Genomic DNA, 16,280 nt, shown 5'->3' with positions numbered 1-16,280 from the left:
ATACTCAATGCCAGAAAATGCTGAAACCTATTTTCTTAAAAGCAATCAATGAAACCTCTTATAAAAATGAGGTTTTTTATTTATCTGATTAAAGTTATCTTTATAGATTGCTGGAAATAAGAGACATCTATTTGACAGCTGCATGTGTCCTTCTCATTAAAACAAAGACAATTAAAAAATCAGTGTAGCCAGTACTGCACTGGTGAAATTAAAGACTGGCTCATAGATGTCCAAGAAATTGTCAAAAAAAAGAGCTCAGTCAGTAGTTTTGATGACAACTTCCAGCTTGGTCCAGAGAAGATCAAGAACTGACTTTGGCTGTGATCTATAAATACTCACAAGGGCAGCACTTTCTGGCAGTAGATAGATCTGTCATCTAGCTAAGCTAGATTTGTAAAATAGTGCAGCTAAGAACAATGATACACAAGTTCCACGTATGAAGAAGACTTTGAACAGGGAACAGCTGATTATTAGCCCAGCTCATTAGGCAAGTAGTGGATGACACCTGTTTGAAACGTTGGGCTGCTATTTGCCCAGCTGAAGTCTGTGCAGGCAGCCCCAGTGAGTGCTGGTGGCCACCAAGTCTGACTTGGGGCAGCTCCCTGTCCCTTGCCATTTCGGATGGCAGTGTGTCAGAGTGCCTGTCACTGCAGCAGGCTTTGTCTCTCTCTTTTCTTGGGGGTGCCACCGAACCCAGAGCAGAGATAACAACACCCATCCATGACACCTCTTGCAAGAGCAATCATCTGATTGTTCCTGCGTGCACTGTTTCCAAACAGCCGCCTGGGCTGTTTCCAGGCAGCTGCTTGCAAACGCCGCAGACAGACACTTGAATTTCATTATCCCCTGTTGCACAGGAATCACTCAGCTAGATATCTGAGGTCATATCACATTACTTCTGGCACTGCAATGTCTGTGGAGTTACCTTGGGAAGGGAGGATGCTGAATAACCACCTCCCTAAGCATCAGATCTCAGTAAAAGACCACTGCTGGGGCAACCTGAAAAGCACAAAATGATGGGTCAAGAATTAATTAACTAAGACAGACTTGGCTGACCAGCAATGCCCACAGGACTCCCAAATGAGAACAAATGCTTTCCTGGTAGGACGATCATCTTTGCCTTGGCAGAGATGTCAATGCCATGTGGGACCTCACTGCGCCTCATGGTTGCTGCTCAGTGGATAAACAGATCTCTCCTTTTAAAACAAAAACATGAACAAAGGGCTAACTTGGAGTAGTTGTGGTAATGGCACGTTTTCATTAGCAAGAGGTGAAGGAGCATCAGAGCAGACCTGTGCAGTGAAACAATTTGGGCTGGGGGGGCTGGTTCAGACCAGCTCTGGTTTGGACCCATGGACTGAATCACCACTAGCAGCTGGAGTGTTAGGAGTGTTTCTGGGGTGTGTCTTTGGCTTCCATTTCACATGGAAGGCATCTGCTTGGATGCTTCAAGGCTGCTCCACTCTACAAGCCAAAGCAGGAGATGGGGCACAACCAGGAAAGTCTCATCAAAGGCACTCACGTAATCCAAACTAAAATGCTGAGTCTGAGACACCTCAGGTGCTCACAGTGCAGTGTGCAGGGGAATAATGGAGATGGATATTGGCACATCTTTTACTTACGAAGGAGTTGCTTAACAGGGAAAGGTTTTTTTCCCTTCAAGCCATCACAGGCAGTCATCCAACTTTGTGAGGGTGCCAGACTTTCACGTCTGCTGTTAAAGTAATGGCACTTCTGTTCCTAATCACACCATGGCTGATAATGACATGGGAAGGACAATTTTGCTTATTCTCTTTTTTCCCCTCCCTTAAACAGGTACCTTGAACAAAATGCATATATGTACTACACAGCATCTTCACGTCATTGGAAGAAAATATAAATGCCATGAGTACCTTCTTTCTTGTACAGCTGACCCTCTCTGAAAATGCTGAATCTCAGCATAAAGAAGTGATAGCTAAATGCAAAATCAGTGTTGAGCATATTTTGCAGAACCTGATCCAAAGCCTGAAGAAATCTATGGAACCTTTTTTTATCTGTGACAGGGCTCTGAACAGACTCACAGAGCAGTTTCCCACAATGTGAAGCAGACTGGCTTAGATGTACCATGACTGCAGTTTTCTCTACAGTGTCCACAAAACTTAGGCATCCGTAGTGAGAGACAGACAGCATGTAGGAGAGATCGACCTACCTGTCCTAAAGATTTCATCAATACAGATCAAAACACACAATACTAAGTCTACAAAGCTCTAAACACTCCTTGAGGTGATGCTCTTGCCTCTTGCTGACCTCTCTGGAGAACCAAGAACAGTGTCAAATCCCAAGGTTTAGGGTGGCAGGAAGTATTTTTTTCTACTTTTTTCCTCTGGACATCACTGGCTTTGTTGTGCTTTCCTCTGTTCTGGTTTTCTGAGCGGTGTGTTGCAGATAGGGAGGGCAAATGACTGAAGAATGCATGCCCAGACATTTCAGTTAGTTTATAACATGGCATGAATATGCTGTAATGGCAGGAGTTTGTATTCATCATCAGAGTTTCATTTCAATTCTTGTTCTTTATCTGCCCATCTTCTCTAATACTCACAAGATACAAGGAAATGACATTGCCACAGCCAATTATATTTTAGGTAGGGGATGGTTACTGATGATCAAAGGCTGACACACTTCTCTTCACATGTATGGAAAAACATTTTAGTTATTCAGAAGCAGCACTGAAAAATCTACATCCCAATTTAGGTGTAAACTGTGTTTGCAAGGTGCAGAGAAATGGTTACAAGTTCCCTCTGCAGAGATTGCTTCAGAAATGGCAGGAATGGGCATTGTCACAGCAAAAGAGGGAGAAAATATCACAAATAGAAATGGAATGGGAGTAAGTGATACATCTCCACCCATCTGTGAATTTGTGGCTGTAGGGGTGGCAGTGGTAAAATCCCCCTAGATTTTTGCTGCCTGTGAGCAGGGATTGCTGCTAACTACCTGTAGGCACCCCAGGAAGCATGACTATGTCCCTTTGTTGCAGCTAGGTCCCCACATGCTGTGGGGTACAAAGCAATGATCCCTCTTTCCACTAGAAGGTTTTTTCCCTTGCCTAGCATCAGCCAGCACCTTCACAGGCCTTCTTGTCCAATGGTCAGTCACAAGTGCTCATCTGCCTCTTCATCTTTTTCTAATATCAGCTGAAAACATCACTGGTGTTCCTTCCCTGCAGTCTCTCAACATCCTTCATTTGTTACTGTTTGTTACACTACTATTTATTATTTAAAGCAGTGCCTGTATTATTTAACTCACAGAGCATTTTTGGGATACGATTTCCATGAAAATGTATTTATTTTTTGCCTGTGACTTGTCAGTCTCTCTCTGACTTCTCCCCACACCACTCCTCTTCCTGTCATTCAGCCACAGGTTTGCAGAGCCCTGGGCTACGCCTGCTGCGCGGATCTGTTTTAGGTCCCTGTCAATTATTCCTCCCTGTTTACGGTAACAGCTCATATCACATTTTATTACTGTGGCTCATGGGCCTTTCACATCATTGCTTTTGAAACACTGAATTTATTCTGAAATGTGTCTGGTTTTTAGTCTAGCTCCTCACTGTTTCCTAATTCCAGGAGGATTTTGTTGGTTTTGCATCTTTTTTGCCAGCTGCAGCTGTGTCTGTTTTCCAGGATTATTGCTCAGGTTTCTGTGAGAAACATGGAAATGTTTTTCCTTCTCTTCTCTGACCTTCCAAGCCCTTTAGCTACTTCTGCCCCTACCTGCTCTCCCTTCTGAGCCTTAAGTGCTGTGCTCCCTTCCTGGCCATTGTTCGGACACAAAGATGAAATGACCGGGGCGTGTGAAAGTGCTTGACAACGCTTCAATATTATCTTCTCCTGCAGGATATCACAGTTAACCCTGGGTCTCCACTTCTCTTCACAACTGCCTTATTTTCATTTTGAGGGAACTCGGTGCTCGCAGCAGCATGGAATTAATGTCTCAGCTGCTGCTATGCTCAGGCAGAGAGCCAGCTTCCTCTCCCAGCGCGTTGCCCAAGTGTCTCGCACTTGACCACCTGTATCCCTGCATGAGGAAGGGCAGCTTGGAGCTGTTTATCCCTCTTGCTGTTCCTCCACGTCAGTGTCCCCTTCTGTCAGGGCCTGATTCCACCTGTGAAGCTGAATTTTTTAGAGGGCAAATAGGATCATTTGAAAGAAGATCTTGCTACCCCTGAAGGAGGGAAGCTCATGTTTCTGATAGGCACTTTTTAAAAAACCCACTATAGCTGATCTGGAGTGGGGAATGGGAGCAATGTACTCTGTTTATAATGTAAGCAGGATTTAAAACTTCCCCAGACGCTTACACTTTTGCCAGCTCCAAATGATAAAAAGGCATGCATCAGGTCTCAAACCACAAGTTTGCCTTTAAAATTCCTTACATTTAAGAATATAAATTTTGAATGTTTATTCACTCTTCCCACTCTGGGCCTGGAATTGTATTTGATAGAACCTTCCTTCTTTGAGAAAGGAAGCTTTTACCTCAGACACTGGAGCATGGAAAATGGGAAATGCACAGAGAGGTTATAGCTCAGGAACAGCTCAATGCTTCAGTGACTTTAGCAAACCTGAATTTTACTATTACAGGGTTAAGGATTTGGGGAAAATCAGGGAGAAAAGAAGATAGGCCTCGATGGAAGAAGTAGGAGAAACTCCTGGAGAGATGGATGGTGAGAAGAGAGGTTAGCTACTTCTACCTCCAAGACTTGCTGTCCCCCACCAATCCCAAAAACTCATGCTCTTCTTTCATCAGCACCATGTAACTTGTCTTGCCACAGCTTAGGCAAAGTAGGCTGAAAAATATGACTTTTCTACCCCTAAGAACCTGTTGTCCTCGGTGACAAGGTCTTCCCTAACTCTGGAGCCCCCTCCTTCTTATATCTTGGCAGAAGTCTCTCTGGAAAAGGATTTTACAGGGATCAGGATACAATCTGCATCCATAAGGTGGGGGAGGCTGCCAGACCCACATTTTTATCCTGTGGGTGGCAAAAACAACTAGAAGAAATTTGGGGAGCATTTCACCCAAGTGTGTATCTGGCTATTGCAAGAAGAGAGAGCATTCAGGAAAGTGAGGGCTCCACTGAGTTATCAGTGTCTTACAGAGCTGAGGAAGCTGGTTCTGAGCAGCTTTAGTACTGCAGATATGCCAGTGTAGCCATTTAAGGCAGGCGTCAGAGATTTCAGTCACAGCTTGTGGCTTTCAATGAACTTGGAGCAATTCACACCCTTTCTGTACCCCAGTTTGCCTTTTCTAAGAGACAGCAGGAGTGATATTCTTCTATTACAGAGGAGCCATTGAGAACATATTAGTTCATGTTAATAAAGCAGTTGGATACCCTTCAGTTACTATAGGAAAGACATGCAGAGTATTTTGGTTGTACGAAGATTGAAATTCTTTCCTATTTTCTACCAAAAAGCATAATGCCTTTAGAAAGCCTTTAAAAGCAGGAAGGAAGCAACGAGCCAAATCACAAAACATATCTATGAAGGTACCAGTTCAACATGAAGACACAGAAAACTTAAATATAGGCTACTACTCAATGTAGCACCACTAAGTGCAAGCTGAGTAACCAGCTGAATAATCACAACTGCTGATCATTACTTATGAGCACTCCTGAAAGCAAAGTGTGACCCTAAATGTTATCTGCTGGGAAAGAATATAGGCCAACTGTTCCTTCCAAGAAATGAGATAGCTTCCAATCTATACAGGTAATGGGGGACAGGGAACTAGGACACAAAGAACACTACATCAATAGCCAAAAAAATAGGTAAGGAATTAATAAAGTAGTTGTGTGAGCAGCTACAGCAAAATAAGGTGATAAATAGCAGACAACTGGGGCTTATAATGCATCTGAGAAGCCAATTTAATTATATTGTTTGACAGGATAACAAGCCTAGTGGACAAAAAGTACTCCACAGTAGCTATGTCTATAGTTCCCTGAGATGACCTTGTATGTGGATTACAGAAATCTGAATGGTACTTCTCCAAACCCAGCTCTCCCAGTGTGCACCAAAGGCAGGGAAGTGTGTCCTGTCATGCAGTGTTCTGCAGCCAACACACTCACTTTAAACTACACAGCTGTTCTAAGCATGTTTTCTCAGCTTCCGACTCTATGAAAGCCACTGAATGGACAGTGGATTATATCACATCCTTTTCATAAGAAGGATCTGAATCCTAAACTTCAAACTACCAGAGGGGCTCAGGACCACAGCTATGCAGGTGTTTTGCTGTTAGAGCAGGCAGTAGAGGCAATGCACACAATTTTGGTTTATTTTGCCATCAGATGGTAGTCAGCAGTTTGCTGGAGGTGGAAAAATTGTTGGAGCTGTGAACAAACACCCTCGTCCAAATTCAACAGGAAGGCTATTGCTCAAAGGTGAGTTCTCCCCTCCTCCTCGCCACCCACTTGCCTGCCTGATCTCCCATGCTGGGAGGTGGCATTGTTCAAGCACCCTGACTTGTTTCACAGGAGGAGCTCTTTCCCTGGCTCTCTATCAGGCAACGAGAAAGGGCTCCAGGAGAGGTGTAGAAGGGTGTAAATCTAAGACAGATGCTCTCTGAAGAGGAGCTCCATTTGGAACACCAGCCATGGTCAGTATATTGGCATTACTACAGAGAAAGGTTCCCTGTGTCCTGGGTTTGGACCTACAAACACCATGGGTTCCAGTGGTTAAAAATAGCACAGCTAGCTCAAAGACTTTGTTAGTAGCGCTGCTAGGAGCTTAAAACATGAGCCAAGTGTGGCATGAATGACATGGATCAGATCTGCTAACACACAGGCATTAGAAAATTCATGAACCTCACTGTGGTCTTGCTACTGGAAGAGGACAAAAGTCCATCTTTTCAGGAGAGGTCACACAAGAACACAGTTTGGTCCATTTCTCCTGAGAAGATTTGAAGCAAATATTTGACCTCTCTATCCCCAACTGGTTTTTGCTGTCAGTGGCATTCTACATGACTTTGTGCTCTGCCAGCCAGGTGGGTGGCATCTGTGCTATGGTGGGGGAGCTGGAACTAGATGACCTCTAAGATCCCTTCCAACCTAAACAATTCTATGACTTTATGAGTCTTCTCTTATCTTTATGTTGAATGACAAGGAAACCAGAGAAGCTATTTCTTTGCGAAATTGCAAACAAGTCTCTGCTACAGGAATGTCAACTGATGATACCTCTGCCTTGTACAAAGCCTGATGAAAAACAGCCAAACACCCAGGATAAGTGTTAGTGGTGGAGAATTAATCAATGAGGTCTACTGTCATGCCCAAGCTACCCCTCTCAGCTTGAGAGCCTACCCATACCTGCAGAATAGAAAGAGGGAAGCATGTACATAACTCTGGGAGGTGAGAATACACAAAGTGCAAGCTAGAAGAATGAGCTGAAATCAATTAATTGAAGTTCAACCCCAACAAATAAAGGAAAGGATGAATAAACATGAGTACAGAGAAATGAAGAGATCACAAAAAAGAGTCCTAGGGTTAATGAGAACACAGTCAAGGGGGAATTGCTAGATGAGGATGGCACAAATGCACGAATTGTATTATCAGCTGGATATTAGGATTAATAGGTGTCATGACTTTAAACAAGTAATGTAGCTGGAGAGTAGTGAAGCATGTTTTGATCAGCACAGTTCAAAACACACATAAGCCAAATGGATAGAAACAAGATGAAAGAATGCAAGAATCAGCAAATCTTAGCCTATTTTTTCTGTTAAAAAAACCCCAACACTCAGTGTAAAGTTTTCTTAATGCTGATATGACTAAGTCTCCTAACTACAGGGCTTAGGAGAATAGGACCTTGGTTCCCTTCATGAGGGAAAATGGAATTGGCAGTTTCTAATTAGCCACACTTTCAGGAATTACAGCTTTGTTTACTCGTGGTTTCACAGGCTGTTTTTCTGCTTTGTTCCCAAGCAGAACAACTCCTAACTAATAAGATGTTATTGCTGTGACTGTGCCCATTGGAAGGCACAGGGAACATACACAGAGGCTTTAGAGAGGGTGAACCACAGCTATGCAGTAACTTCTGGACTGGGGACAGGGATGCAAAAGTACTAAGAAAGAGAAGAGTGCTCTGCCTGCCAATCTCTAAATCATTGGCAGGCAGCCCACATTCTCCAGACTCAGACCTGGATGATCCTTGTCCCTCCCAAGGCTGGCCTGGTGATTGTAGGGTGATTTCATAGCAAAGACCAAGTCAGACCATTTGCAAAGGTGCATGGGTGATGTATGATACCTGACTGAACCAGCACCAGTGATGTAAGATTTTAGACAGGTGTTGCCAAACTCAGGAGGAGGACAAAGCCAGAAGTGATGAGCCACACCAGAAGGCACAGATTTAGCTGATTTGGAGAAGGAGAAAAAAGTCTCTGTGTCCCTGATACCTGTAACTTTGAGTAAGTGGCAACAACTGTCTGTTCTTCCACCTATATAGCAGCAGCTGCTATACAATGTCATGATATCCACAACAGTTTCAGTTTAGGATGGAGGCGAGCATGGACTACCACCTTGCAAAGGAACAGAGTGGGATGGAAGAGGAAAGAAAAAAAATCCCAAGGGACAAATAACTTAAATAAATTTACACAATAAAACACAACCAGGATATCTTACAGGTAAGGATAGACACATAATGGAAAATTTTTCATCTTTATTTTGAAATTAGCTTGTTACATTGGTCACTGCAGAAAAACTTGCTGAACACAAGCTGAACACAAACCACTGGCTTTTCATTGTGAAAGAGATGTAACAGCGACAGCCCAAAGCAAAGCTGACCATGGAAACAAATTACAACTGGGCTTTGGTTGACCTCAGCTCTTTGGAACTTGTTAACTCTTTCATTGGTGGTGGTCAGTGGGGAAATACCCAGTTACCACAGCTACACCTACACTGCTAAAGGCCATCCACCTTAAGAGATGCTTACTCTGATTTCCAAGCCAAGTTTTGCAGTTGAGCAGTCCCCCTGCCTGGTGCTAGTTTCCTCTAGAGAATGGCTGCATGCTTGCCTTGGGCATCCTCTCAACTCCCCAAGGTGCTCCCAGGGCCTAGGGACAAAACCCTTTCCTTCTTTCTTCCTCTCCTTCTTTCTCAGTTCAATGTGTGTTAAAACAAAAGCCCTGTGCTGCAGCTCCAGCTGTTTTTAAGTGGGTACATGCCGTAAAGGTTGGTGGAGGCATTTAATTCTCCAGCTCTGTTTGCCTAGATAGTGACTCACCTCACATGTTTCAGATCAGCCTCTTTTGAGGAGAGGAGGTGTGATACAGGTCCCACAGCCGTGCAGAAGATGAGACTCTGTTATGCTTGCAAGACAGGTCTTAATTACAAAGTGAAAATTGTTATTTCATGTTAAAGTGGTGGGAGAAGATAAATGAAAGCAGAGGAAACATTCAGTAACTGCTGAAAAGGACACACAACACCCAGACACAAGGAGATGTCTCATTAATTACTTGCTTTAGTCCCCTTTGGGCTCAGAACACAGCAGCAATACAATTACTTTTATTAGCAGCTGTGGGTTCTGTTTTGACTAAGATACGTGTTTTCTATTTATACATTAATGGTTTTTGACATGTTTCTTTTTGGTGTGGGAATTAATTACCTACAATTTACCTAGAGACTGTACTTAATCCACATGTCAATTATTCATGGTTCGTAGTGTTTCACAGACAGCAGCAGAAGTAAGGACTACTGAGAATGGAGCAATCCTGCCAGCATATGTGGAGTCATTCAGGGCTACAGCTGTAAGTTACCAGCCCAAGTCGGTATGTCATACTCAACAGCTGACTTTCACACCAAAAACAAAGTACAATGAAGCAGTAGCTGTCACTGGACTGAATTCCAGAGAAAATCTCTCCTCCCTAGAGACCAACTTTGTCATTCTATTTCACTTGTCTAGTATTTTATATTGCAAGTCTTGAACAAAGTTAGAGACAAATTAAAGGAGTTAGTGAGGGACTAAGTTACTAAGATGCTCTAAAGTAAACTGGTGTCTTTCCCACAGATAAAGCATAGCTACTTCAGATTGGCAAGAGGCCCTAAGTTGATATCACCTCCTAACCCAGTCAAAATGTATGACCAGAGCTGTCAAGTGCTGCTTTATGAGAGCAGGAAAGCACTGAAGTTTGAACTGAGGTCTGAGTTTCCTGAAATTTCAAAGATACTGTTGTCCAAGGGACTTGTTTCAGAACTGCTCCTTGTTAAATGGAGTTTGTTACTCCCCTGAAAACAGCTTAGCCCAAAGAATCATCTACATCCATAATGACTTACCAGGGAGGGAGGATCAGGAGCATCAGTAATTGCAGCTGCTCTGGAGCTGGGGCCCAGAGTTATCCTCTTGCTCCTTCCCACCTCATTCCCAAAAATAATGGAACACGAGACAGAGTAATTTGGTCACCTCTCCATCATGCTTTGTCGCTGCTACCCATGATCTTGGCAGTTTATATTTATCCAGGGAGAGAGGAGGCGAAACAAAAAAACAGAAGGAAAGATGGAGGAGTGGATGAGAAACTAACAATTTCTAAGACTGTAAAACCTGGTAGGCTTTAGTTTTATGGCATCATGGTGGAGGGTTGCACAATGAAGAGCAGGCTTCTGTTGACAGCAATACTATCAGCAATTTCCCGTCCAGCTGGGAAAGGTTTTCTTGTTAATACACATCATGATTTTATGAGCATGTGTGTAGGTGTTGAAGAATTGGATTTTTTTTAAACTTTATAATCAAGGTGAGAGGAGGCAAGCACAGTATGAAAGAGAAACATGCAGTGTCAAAATACTCTTATCTATTATCCCCCAGGTCACACCAGCAGATCTGTCCCACCTCCCACCTACTGACTGGTCTTAAGGTTGAGAAATGTACCCTGCTCTGAGCACTCAGCTTTGTTGATTTATTTATTGTAAAAAATGAGCTAAAGGTGGTGACAAAATACCACTGAGTATATCTGTTAATCTCAGAGGTTAAAAATGATTGCTCACACTTTGTATCCAAAAAAAATGTCTACATACAGACCTTTTCCTATGGAAAGGAATATGAACAGTGTTTGTTTAGTACACGATGAAGAGGAATGTGCAAAAAACCAAACCCCCGGCAAGACAAGGCAATTAGTAGTTTTACTGTTAATACATGTAAATGCAATAGAAAACTTGAGCTTTACACTCTGGTGACTCGGGTTTAAAGCACAGCCTGCTTCATCTTCACAAGGACATTCTCTCTTCCCTAATGACAGGGACACCAGCTCCAGTGATGCTTTTTGTTGTGCCTTGCCCAGTGGCTGCTTAAAGGGGGTACCTTGCCTGCCCCAGCCACATGCTCCAGCTACTCCCCTGCATTAGCTTTAAGCTCTAGAGGTTCTGCAACAGCAGGGTGAACAAGCTGATCTGGCAGAAAACTGACACAGTCAAAAAGCAAATAGTTTCAGCAAGTTTATCTGACTTACACGTGTGACCTCACAAGTTCTGACACAAAGGATGGAGAACAAGGCAAGGGAGAAATGGCTGGTGCAAGGGCAGAGGAAATCAGGCCGAGACTGACCTGTCATCAGCAACACAGAGCCCAACTGAGTGGTCACCCATGACAACTTTGAGACACTCAGTGCAGCAGTCTTGTTGTTTGGGGTTCTTTGCCTCTTTATAAAGAAAAGGGAAGATTGATTGAAAAACTGTGTGGTTGACCTGGTGCCACTCCCATAAACAGTATAAAACCAGGCCTCTACTAAGCTTGCTGGCCCACAGAGATGGGCACAGAGATGCTAAGGAATCCTCTGCACTCACCATTGGGAAGCACAGAGAGCCACTCATCCTGCTGACAATCCACTGTACATCTCCAAATACAGTTCAGCTTGTGCTGTCTCCAAGGATGGCACAGCATCCTGGTTTCTGGGCTTCTGATCAGCCACATTTGGTTAGGATGACATAAACTCTCCAACCCCTTCAAAGTGGCTTTTATGTCTGAAATCTTTTGTGGTGGTTCCATATCCTTGGCCCTAAAACTCTTTTCCCTCTGCCACATTGCCTGAGGGTGATTTCATCCACACAGATTCAACAAGCATCATGATTCTGACAAACACAGTACAGACTGGTGTCACTCTCCTGTCCGAACTAACATCTCAGCTTTCATCTGACATAATTTTAGGGCTAAAGAGCTGTCAGCTTCAATTCAGTATGACCAAAACAGAAAGCCGATTTTGATTTTTCCCATTCTCCCCCACCTTATGTTTTTTCCCGTCCTTCTCTATTAGTCCCTCTTCTCTTCCCAAAAACACTGAAAACCTATGGCCTTCTCCTAACATCAGTATCTAGTCTGAATCAGCTTTTCTCCAAGTTTCTCACCCCATTTTTTTTAAGCCTTGCTGCCTCCCACTGCATATTCTAAAATCCACCCTGTCCTGTTCATTGACTCAATGACATCTGTCAAATGCAATCAGTTTGTCAGCTCCTGTTTCTACTATCCCAGTGAGAACAAAGATTTTAATACATTTTTGCCGCTCTAGTAGTATCTTTCTACTTACAAGCCAGAGCACGTTGTGTGTCAAAAGAAGAAGGCGTGGCCCAAACAACACATTTCCAAAAACATTTGTGATGCAGCCAGGAAAAAAAAGCACAATAACTTCTTGCTTCATGAATTCTGTATTTATGGGTTTATGCCAGGTATGTTTTTATACTTGAAATTGTCAAAGCTTACTTAAAATTAATGCAATATCTTAATCTCAGCATGATAGCAAGGGGTTGAAAATATGGTATTTTGTATTCAGAGGTGATTTTAATGTAGTACCAGAAAGATTGTTTTACAGGGCCTTACCTACGTCCAGGTATTTAATGTGTAATTGTTCCTAGAAGTTGGAAAAACTTCAAAATCAAGTTGAGGTTAGCTTAATTTGGCTATCTTTCCCAACGTAAAAGAGCATCTAAATAAAATATAATGACCCCTTTCTTCCAGGAATTATTTTGTGAGGTAGGATTCTCCCAGAGCTCAATGAAGAGCCTTTGGGGCTTTCCTTGCTGGATGAGTCTAGTGTGGAAGCTGTGTGAGCAAATGCCTTAGAGGAAGTGAGAACAGAATAGCTGCTTAAGAAGATTAATGACTGGATTCCTTAAAGCTACTTACGGGAAAGGTGATCTCTTATGTGTGAGCCAAAGACAATTAATTAAAATGGGTCAATTAGCCTGTCAAATACAACATGTATCCAGAGTTCAAGCTTTTATGTATTCACACCAAAACCAAAATCAAGGGAGAGGGAAGACCTTCTCAAATCATACAGGGCAGAAGATGAGTATGAGTTGGTGAAGAGGTAGAATACTTCCCCCAGCTTCCAGAAGCTCCACACTTGTGAGCAGGTAAATGCTGATGTGTTAAGTCCTGTCACTGGTGTACAGGACAGTATTTGCCTGCATCTTCAGCATCCTTCAGTGTAACAGAGCCAGAACAAACTACAGAGACAGAAATATGTGCAATTTAACACTTGTGGTGTTTTGACCCTGGCTGGATGCCAGTGCCCACAAAAGCTGCTCTATCACTCCCCTCAACGGGAGAGAGCAGGGGAGTGCAAATATACTGAAAGCTCATGAGTTGAGATAAGGATGGGGATTACTGATGACTGATTACTGTCATGGGCAAAACAGACTCGATTTGGAGAAATTAATTTAATTTATTACCAACTGAGTAAGAGCAGGATAATGAGAAGTAAAACAAATCTTAAAAACATCTTCTCTCCACCCCTTCCTCCTTTGCAGGCATAACTTTATTCCCAAATCTCTACCTCCTCCCCGCCGGCAGCACAGGGAAAAGGGAATGGGGGTTACGATCATGTGTTGTTTTTGCTGCTGCATTCTCCTCAGGGAGAGGAGTCCTTCCCCTTCTCCAGCACAGGCTCCCTCCCATGGGAGATAATTCTCCATGAATTGCTCCAGCATGGCTCCTTCCCATGGGCTACAGTTCTTCACTGTTCCAGTGTGAGTCCTCTGCAGGGTCTCAAGTCCTACCAGCCAACCTGCTCCAGTGTGGGCTCCTCTCTCCACAGGGCCACAGGTCCTGCCAGGAGCCTGCTTCAATGCAGGCTTCCCATGGGGTCACAGCCTCATTCCAGCATCCACCTGCTTCAGCGTGAGGTTCTCCAGGGGCTGCAGGTGGATCTCTGCTCCCCCATGGACTTCCATGGGCTGCAGGGGGGCAGCCCATGTCACCAGGACCTTCACCATAGGGCTGCAGGGGAATCTCTGCTCTGACACCTGGAGCACCTCCTGCCCTTCCTTCTGCACTGACCTTGGTGTCTGCAAAGTTGCTCCTCTCACATATTCTCACTCCTCTCTTCTCTGGCGGCAATTACTTCTGCCCAATAATTTTTTCTCTTCTTAAATAAGTTATCACAGATGCCTGGTGGGCTCAGCCTTGGTCAATGGCAGGTCCATCTTGAAACCAGCTGGCTTTGGCTCTGTCGGACATGGGGGAAGTTTCTGGCAGCTTCTCAAAGAAGCCTCTCCTGTAGTCCCCACCCTGTTACCAAAATAATGCCACACAAACCTCAATGCAACACTGAAACAAAACCATTTCTTATGTGGAGAACTCAAATCCCTCATGTGAGCAAAGAGGATGTGAAGAACTAAAGCCTTTTTTTTCTTCTAAATAAACACAGTGGCATCAGTAGCATCAAAACAGAAAAACCTTAAAACATTGAGGATGCAGAACAGATTAGATTTTAGCACCAATCTCTGGAAAGATAAACTCACCTTGACAGAATGAGTTTTGGTGAGACTAAACTAAATGCAGTGATCAAAATACTAAGTCAGTCAGGTATGTGATATATTTTAAAGAATAGTCTGACGAGAACTAGAAACATCCTTTGTTCCATCAGTCACTCGAAATACATTTCCTTCCAAATGTGTCTAGAATCTGTCCAAGCATCAGTGTATGTAAATTCAGAGATGAAAGCAATAATTCATACTGGTAGGAAAGCATAAGGCATTTCTAGTATGAATGCCAATCATCCTCCATAGGTTATGTTGCTGAGTGATGAATAGGATGTGAACGTGCACCTGATCAAAACGGAGCATTTCAGAAGGCACACAATCCATAAAATGTCTGGGGATCTTAATATTCAAAATGAGTGAGAACTTTGGTTTTACAACTTGTCTATGAGCACATGGTAGATGCAAAGCAAGGGCTGCGATGTTGTGTTCATGTTAACCAAGAATGGAGAGCTTAGACACGCCTCCTCCTGGTTTTTCAAAACATGCTGGGCTTGTAATGAAACAGAGTCTGTGCTGTCTGGGGGACAAGAGCCTTTGATGAATCACCCAAACTCCTACAGCCCAGGCACCACTAAGCAAACTAAAATACCAAATAAATTACTGTTTGTATCTGTTATACCTATTCACCTTCAAACCTGCCAACAGGTGAAACAAATGACTAAAATATGTGACAAATGAGTTAAAGGTACAATACTTTGTTTTGGCTGCATGTTATTTAATAACTGCCAGATTTCTGGTGTTATCCTTTAGACCAGGATTTATAGCCTTATTTATTTTACAGAGATGAGAAAATAATTCTCAAAAATACAGAAAACTGAATTCTATTAGGAAGAAACTATCAAAATGTTCTATATGATTTATCACTTTGAACGCTTTCCTAACACTGGAGCCAAAGATTAAAAGTGATTTTCCTTGTGGATAGAGATGAGCATGATGTGATGTACATGAGTGGGCTATGCAATTATTTGCTAGTCACTTAGTAGAACAATAGAGAGAATGATTTTTTAATTCTTTTCCTGGATTTGGGTAATAAAGCATGGTTTGATGACACAGGTGGGATAAGCAAGCACATCAGTCTGGTGTATTCCACCTAGGAGGTGGTGAGTCTGCCCGAGAGAGACTTGAATTTGCGATGGGGGACCATGGTCTCTACCACATATTTCAGAAAACTCCTCCTGCAGCTTCTCGGGAAACTGCTTCAATTCTATGGTCATCACACAAAACTTGAGATGTAAGACAGTTGTGCCTCATTCTCCACTGAGAAATGCATCAAACCTCTCTAAAGGACAGAAGTGGAAGTCAGTGACAGCTATTTTGGACTAGTTTGAGTTAATGGGAAGACTGAACGAGTATGTCAGGTTTAGAGGATGATTCTAGTAGAAATAAAATGCAAGCAACATTTGGAAAAAATAATTCTGATATTTTCAGAGCAGACATTTCTTATTTGAATTTCTATTTGGATGTTTATTTCAATATATTAAATATATTAACATTATTTTGAGCTTCTGAACTGGAAAACAAATTATTT

This window comes from Corvus cornix, chromosome 1, assembly GCF_000738735.6.
Source record: "Corvus cornix cornix isolate S_Up_H32 chromosome 1, ASM73873v5, whole genome shotgun sequence".
Classification (NCBI taxonomy): domain Eukaryota; kingdom Metazoa; phylum Chordata; class Aves; order Passeriformes; family Corvidae; genus Corvus; species Corvus cornix.
The sequence above is the reverse complement of the archived record's forward strand: the minus strand, read 5'-3'. Positions refer to the sequence as shown.